Here is an 8,175-nt window from a genome sequence, read left to right as displayed (position 1 = left end):
ATGTGTGGATCCCTACCTGTAGCCATAAAGTGTGCATTCCGAGCCACTGGAATCATGAGGAGAAAGTAAACAACACTGAAGTGTACAAACCTTATCCTCAACCCGAAGAAGTCCGAAAGGCAACACCCAAGGCTCGAAATGATGGGATCTTGTATACCTTACTCAACCTGAGGAAACAAAACTCATTGAGTCTGAAATTATGAACACTCATCCTTCCCAACCATGTGGGTAAGGTAAATTCCACTTGCTCCCAGAATTATGGGGAGGACATGGAATAACTGTGCTCAACCATGGACCCAGGATGGGACCACTCTGCATTCAGAATCACAAGGAGACAATGGACCCTCTTCCACAAACAATGTACTGAACCCATACTGATCAAAAAGAAGGGCCATGCTCAACCCAACCAGATAGCATAGCATCATATCTACAACCGGTATTACGAGTAAGCTCCCATGTAGACTGGCGCCTCTCCTACTATATCTGGAAAACAACATCCAGGGACCCGGGTAAGAAAGCCCTCAACTTTGCCCTCATCTCCAAGTGTAGAGGAAATTCACTCTAACACTCTGGAGGAAAAGCCTCTGTCTACCACGTCAGTGACTGGAAACTGGGTGTGATAAGGACTCCCTAGCTCCACTAGTAGAATCTGGAGGGCAATGTGCGTTGGGGAGTCCTGAGGAACAGTGCTTTGGAAACAATCCAATAGGTGAACCAAGTTCCCTAAATTTTCAAAATCAAACCAACTAGAATTTATTAAATCCAATGATCAGCAGGGATGGGCATTATTCCCTTAAGCTTTACTTATGATAGTCCATGAGTGGAGGTCCAGCATAGTACAGTAACACCACCCGATCAGCCTCTAGGCGGTCGTATGGAACACCTCATTTATACTGAGCATGTTGCAACCTAGGTAAAATATATTGAGTTAATAGTTGTTGGTGTGGAACTGGTTAGTAAAAGCACATCTGCCTGGGCAACACTCGCCACAGAGTGGGATCCAGTGAAAAAGAGGTAAGGGGCCCTGTAAAGTAAAGAGATAAGGAGAGCAAAACATACTCATCTCTCCTTATAATCTAGCTAATGGGGTCAAAACAGTCACACGGGGTAGTCAAACACCCTCAGAGGAAGAAACTACCAGATCATGCAAATAATGTGAGATAAAAGTATTGGGAGAGGTTCACATACCAGCCCGCACAATGTCCTCCAGCAGGCAATTCAACAAGGCAGCTAAGAACATAGAGATGTGATGAATCTGATGAGATATGACTCACAAAAGTTTCCTCATTTGCAAAGAGAATCCAGAATAAGCAATATGGATCAATTTTTGAACCTATCTCATCTTGAGATAAATCACGGGAAACTGAAGAATCACAATGAATAAAACGTCATTGTCTACCACCTCTAAAGGTGTTAGTGCAAGCCACATAACACTTCAGGGCCCTAACTGGACATAACTGATCTGGGTCCGAGTGGTTATAGGAGTGAGAAGTAGCGGCCAAATAATTGGTGAGAAGGATTTACCCCTTCCTTGGCTGCCAAAGTCTTGGGTTGGAAAGACATGTATGGGTATAGAAGGATGTAAGTAGAATGATAGAGTCCTGTGCACATGCAGTGCAAACAACTCTGACTGACAACGTCCACAGGCCAGCAACAACAAAAAATAAACTTCACGAAAAAGTTGATACATGGTATGTGAGGCTAAGGGCTCAAACGAATATCAATACAGAGCATGTAATACCACCTTAATATCCCAGTAAGGTAACTGGAAAGGCCTTTTGGGACAAAGGTTTTAAAATGACTTGAGAAAGCCAGAAAACATTGGGGACTTAAATAATTTCTGTTTTTTTTTAGTATCTAAATGTAGTCAATAAAGCCACCTTATATAAGGCAGTTGTAGACAATGATAAGCCCTTGTCAAAAAGTCAGGTCAAAAAATGAGCTATGGTTGGCACATTTGGATGAAATGGGTTCAATTTCCTCTTGAAACACCATTGTCAGTATGTGTGCTTTTCTTTTAACAAATGTCCATTGTGAGACTATGCAGAGACTGAGACAAATACATGGCAACCTTAGAAGTTAAACCCTGATGCCGTGTGAAGGACGGCATAACTTCCATGCATGAAGTTTGAGCTTCAGAATGTCTGGGTGTATAATGTTGGATTGTGGTTGCCTCAACAGAGATGACCAATGAAGCAGAAACCATGTTTGAGCCAGTCAATCTGGTGCTACCAACAGCACATGACAAAGGGTTGATTGAACTATAGCAAGAACTCTGAGTAACAGTCGGTGGTAAGGCATAGAGGTGCAATTCCATCAAGTCCTGACTGAATGCACCTTTTGTCACTGCCCGAGGATGAGGTACCGGGTACCAAAATGCCTGTAGTTGATTGTTTCAATAAGTGGTGAATGCATCAATCATCAGTGTCCTGAACTGAAAGCAAATCCAACAGAAAACCCCTCGATGAAGCATCAATTCTATCGGAAGAATCCAGTTTGATCTGCCACCAAATTCATCATTCCCAGAACATGGCAAGCTAGAAGGATGATATGATGGGAGTAGGCCTAATATAAAATATTCAAAACAAAAAGACCTGGACCAAGTGCCCCCTTGAATGGAAAAACAAGACACCACCATAGAACTGTCAGAGTGAAGCATAATGACTTTGTCCCTGAATAATTACAGACCTTGAGACAACACCCTTTGAACACATTGTATAGGCTACACTAACATAACATTTAGGTGGTTCATTTAACTATCATACATGATGTACATTTGTTGGGGGGTGGTTAATGAAAGTGTTTTAAAATGCAAAATTTATTAATTCCCTGGAAATTTTAATTTTTAGCAACAGTTAACTATGGCAAAATAATTGCAGTGTAACAATATTTACCCTGCCTACATAAAAAAGAAAAAGTACTTTAAATCATTTTGGAAGTCAATTCTATTACCATGAGCAAACATGAGATGATTTCATTGACAGAATACCATTTGTAATTTTTGTGATTAAGGCTTTTTTTTTTTTTGCTATTTCCACCTTTAATTAACTTTGTGGGTATGATTTAGCTACTAAACTTACCTGAAATCTTTTCTTTTGCACATGTTTTTCTGTGTTCCTGATTTTTGTAGTATTTTGATATTAGGGTTGTGTCCCAATATATCAAAATTCCAAATGCTGATGCAATTTATTCTTATATTATAATTGTTATGGTATATATTTTTTCCTTATTTTCACCTTTACTCTACACTTTACAGAGCTTTTTTTAAACTATTTCCAACCTCAGTGGAGCAATAATTTTATTATCTACATATGATTTGTCTGTTAGGCTTTCCATTAGAATTTTCTTTTGTATGACTGCATTTTAGAGATCAAAACAATATCTCAGTTTGAAAGAAATCTCCAACTCAACAGTGTTAGTACATCTAAACACTTTTCTAGTAGTTAATAGAATTTTACTCCATAAACTTAGCTTAGGTTATCTTTTTACAATAGTTTTTTGTAATAAGAATTGCCTGTGTAACTTTCACTTTGTCATTTTTATCTTTATGAATTATTATGAGAATAAGTTTATTATCAATGATACAAACAAAAAATTATGACAAGTGGATTGCTCTGTATCTTAAAATGCAAAGTTTTTGTTCAGGTATTCCTGACTGTGCCACAGTGCCAAAACTATGGATAGCCTTGCCCAGTAATACTAATATTAATAATTATACTAGTATTACTACTAGTAGTATTATTGGTACCAACATTAAGATTACTACTAGCATTGAGTAGTAATAGTAATACTACTTACTAGTGGTAGTAAAATGGAATGGTTATATAACTAGATTTTAAATAATTAGACTGAATAGTAATAGATTACTACGATTATTGACATATAATTTTAACTATAATTTATAGTACCAATAATTATATCAACTATTAATAACAGTATTAATACAGCCACATATTCTAAACAGTGTATTTATCCGTTATAGTAATTATCCAATTAATCATTACTGACATTAATCTAATGTCATGAGTAATGTCAAATTTCAAAACGAATACATTATAACTTACAAGTTACAATACAAATATGTATAAGCTATTTAGTAAGTGAGTTCCGGTGATATTGAATGACGATTGTAATGTAAATTCAAAATTCTTTTGTTTGAGATTTTCGTTAACTTCAATGAAAAATAAGATAAAATCCAAAAATAGCTAGATGTGCTCACCACACTTTAACTTTAAGGATGATAATTGCTGGGCACGTGACAGCTCAAGGTGTTTGCAGCACCCTCCTGTGTGGGTATCACTAAGTAATAATATGTATATATTTTTTAAATTATATATATATATTTTTATTGTTGATGTTGTTAAACACAACGTTACACAAATGTGCTGTCACTGCTTTGCCCACCTTGGGTATCGAAATCCGACTTTTAGCGATCCTCAAGCTTGCCGCTGAGCCACCAGGGGGCTTTTTCACTTTTCGTGATATTTTAATGATAATGTCATAATATATCTCTCTTATTCTCTTGATATAAATTTATTAAAAATAAGCTGAAATATACATGAATCCATCTTCATAAACTCCATTATACGTCTGTAAGTCAAAAGATTTTAAATAAAGACCAGGTGTTGATTGTTTAATTAATAAGATATTAACATATCTGAAATAATATAAACTTATGCAAGCAAGAATATAAAGAAAATAATGTATATGGTTACCGTGAAGAATATTCACTATAACCATATAAATTATTTTCTTTTTTATTACACATTAAAGATAGCTTTTATTTTTTGGCAGTTGTTTACTCATCGTTAACATTAATGATAATGTTACGACAGCGGAAGTCACGTGAGGCTAGTAACACATCATTGACTTCTAGAAATATCCTGTCCCTTCCTGAATGCTCTAGCGTTTACTAGATATGCGGTAGTCTAGTATATATAAGACGGTCAAGACGTGACGGCAACAATGTAATGTAAGTGTAATTGAACTGCGGACCGAGAGAGAGACGTATTGTTGAGCACGTGAGACGTTCGTTGTGAATTATAGCGTTTGTTATAGCGCGACTGTGGAAATTAAGTGTATCGCAAAGTTGTATTCAGAAAGAATAAACCAGTTTTATTTAAGAAAGGACTTGTATCGGTAAAGTTTCTTCGGAAAGAATTTTTACGGAAAATTAACTAACAAACGGGGCTTAACAATAATATAGTCATGTCGGACACGATTTACTTGTATTATTTATTTTTCCTCAAGTTCACTACTTAGCTGAGCCTTTATCAAACAGACCTTTGAATATCGATTTAAAATTAGAAAAGTGCTATGATTTCACTCTTGAGTCTTTGTTCTCTTCAATGACATTTGTGATAACTTGAGAAAAACAAGGTGATTCTGGAAATATTATATCTTAATTGTAAATTAAATTGTTTTTCATAGCTCAGAATTATATAACCTGTTTTTTATACTTCAAATTTCAAATAAAAAATATATGTTAAAACCTAACGCCTTTTTCATACATATTTTGTAAAACAATGTAATCTGTATTTGCAAATATGGAATAAATGGCGATTCGTTTTCATATTTTTGCAATAAGAATAGATCAGAGGTTTTTAAATCTGTTGCTTTAACATAATTTGTGTTACAAACTTCTAAAAGCGTTTTAATGTGCACTTTTTACTTGTTTTTTTATTTTATTTTAGGTTCATTCTGCCAGTGATAAAAGAAAATGACCTGTGTTAGAGCTCAGTAACGAGGAAACAATTAAGAAAAATTAGATGGAAGAAGAAGGGACTCCATCAAGAACTCAGATGCGTGGGCTCTTGATGCTTGAATTATAGTTGCCTTAGACTCTTTCGTAAGAGCTAGGGAGTGGGCCAAGAAAATCCGCTAAATAGGATTGGAATGCTGTGATAAGCTCACTTTTCAGGGTACTACCAAGAAAAGCCTCAAATGATTTATAAATAAGATTTAACAAAATTGAAGTTAGAATTATAGTATATAGGCATACCACATGTTTCCTATTTTCTTATTTAATATGCAAATTTTAAAATTTCTCTACATAACATGTACTTATCTTTGATAAAGAATGCCAGTCAAGAGAACCATTCTAGTTTCCTACTAAACTGGGTCACTCTACTAGGGTGTCAAATATACTTTTTGTGAGAATGATTGTGGTAAGGTAGAGCATACAGTAAAGAAATAGACAATGATCTTTCCCGCTGGTATGTCAGATGATGCGTCAAGAATACAATATCTCTTATTTTGTAGTGAGAATGAACATCAGTCACGTGAGTAGCATCGACGCACTGAGTATAATAGTATTGTCATTTTTTGTGCATAATGTGATATTTTTTCAGTCTGTATGGTGATTTTTTTAGACAGAGATATGATTAGATTTTGCTAATGATTTTAACAGATAATTTATAAATATTGTTACGACAGCGGAAGTCCCGTGACGCTGGTAACACGTAATGGGTATCTCGAAGGTACCTGAAAGCTCGAGCGTTCGCTAGACGCGCGCTTTTTTATTGTATATAAGCCCACAAATAAAGTGACGGCAACATTTGAATTGCAGACTGGCAGAGATAGAGACGGACAATTGAGTCAATTACCTTAAGAAAAGTGCATGAATCGTTGTGAATTATAGCGTGTGTTTAAGTAAAGTGACTGTGGAAATTAAGTGTATTGCAAAGTTGTATTGAGAAAGAATAAACTTGTTTCATTTAAGAAAGGACTTGTGTCGCTGAAGTTTTTCGGAAAGATTTTTTACGGGAAATTAACAAACAAGCAAATATGCAACAGTATTATTTTGGTGAATCCTTAACCTGTTAGCCTCATTTCCAGATGGAAATCATTCTTCATTATGTCATACAATGTTACCTGAACAGGTAGGTGTTTTTTTCCATTGACTTTTGTGTTCATAGACGATCACCTGTTAAGTACAAGTGATACACCCATCTATGAAATTCTAATTAGCCGATCTAAATACATATTTATGAAATGAGTAAATGAACGTTATGCATCAGAAAGAACTATTACATTCGCTTCCCAAACCGTCAATTTTGGTGGCATCACATTACTTACGGAATGCCAAACAATGTTAAAAGGTAATTCAGATACAAGACATTCCATCAATACTTTGTATCAGTTGTGGTTTCAGTGACTTGCTGATTTGCATATTCAAAATTATTTTAATATAACGCACTCAGCCCTCTGTATTTCAGTTTAATTGTGTTGTTTGTCTCGTGTTATGTATTACGATATATGTCATTAGTTAGATTTATTGATATAATGAATCAAGAATATTGTTACGTTTGTTTGTTTTGAATTTTGCGCAAAGCTACACCAGGGCTATCTGCACTAGCCGCCCCTAATCTAGCAGTGTAAGACTAGAAGGAAAGCACCCACCGCCAACTCTTGGGCTACTCTTTTACCAACGAATGGTGTGATTGAAAGTCACATTATAACGCCCCCACGGCTGAAACGGCGAGCATATTTGGTGGGACGTGGATTCGAACCCGCGACCCACAGATTGCGAGTAGAGTGTCCTAACCACCTGGCTATGCCAAGCCATATCGTTACATCTCTGTTCGTTTGTTAATTTTCCGTAAAAATTCTTTCCCAAGAAACTTTAGGGATACAAGTCCTTTCTTAAATAAAACTAATTTATTCTTTTGCAGTACAAATTTGCAATACACTTAATTTCCACAGTCAGTTTAACTTAAGCAAACGCTATAATTCACAATGAACGATTCACGTACTACCATGCTTGACTCAATTGTCCGTCTCTATCTCTGTCTGCAATTCAATTCCCTTGTTGCCGTCACTTCTAGGTGGTCTTATATATCATAAAAGTGTACATCACGTCTCTTCGTGAATCTTCTAGAAACTCATCACGTGTTACCAGTTCACGTGACTTCCGCTGTCGTAACACTTCCCCTTCCTTAGTAATTTTCGTCCCGAACAATAGCCACTTAAATTAAACCGATAATTAACAATAACTTAATTAAATGTACAGAATTTACGAACACCACAAACACAAAAATTAAATTTCAACAAAGTATCTTTGTAACTTTTTCCATACTGGCTTCTGCTTCACGTGAGGTTCATCTGCTCCATCGGGAATTGTCCTATTATTGGTAACCGTCACATCAGTGGTAGTAACTTCATCAAGGGCTTCAC

At 35.8% G+C, this 8,175-nt stretch overlaps 1 protein-coding gene across 3 annotated transcripts in view; it reads right to left on the bottom strand.

Moving 5' to 3' along the window:
* The window catches only part of LOC106467846 (spermidine synthase-like), a 35,424-nt gene extending 31,155 nt beyond the window's left edge, over nucleotides 1-4,269 (bottom strand). Inside the window, exon 1 of one of the 3 annotated variants that reach the window (XM_013928223.2) lies at nucleotides 4,220-4,269. The gene's annotated coding sequence lies outside the window, so the exon portion shown is untranslated. Of the gene's footprint in view, nucleotides 1-3,080; nucleotides 3,893-4,064 lie in introns of those variants that run through there. The other 2 variants (XM_022396047.1, XM_022396048.1) reach the window with 2 other exon arrangements.
* Nucleotides 4,270-8,175: the final 3,906 nt, after the last annotated feature.

The sequence above is a fragment of the Limulus polyphemus genome, unplaced genomic scaffold, assembly GCF_000517525.1.
Source record: "Limulus polyphemus unplaced genomic scaffold, Limulus_polyphemus-2.1.2 Scaffold2764, whole genome shotgun sequence".
NCBI lineage: Eukaryota > Metazoa > Arthropoda > Merostomata > Xiphosura > Limulidae > Limulus > Limulus polyphemus.
Note: the sequence above shows the minus strand (reverse complement) of the source record. Positions and strands in the feature narration are given on the sequence as shown.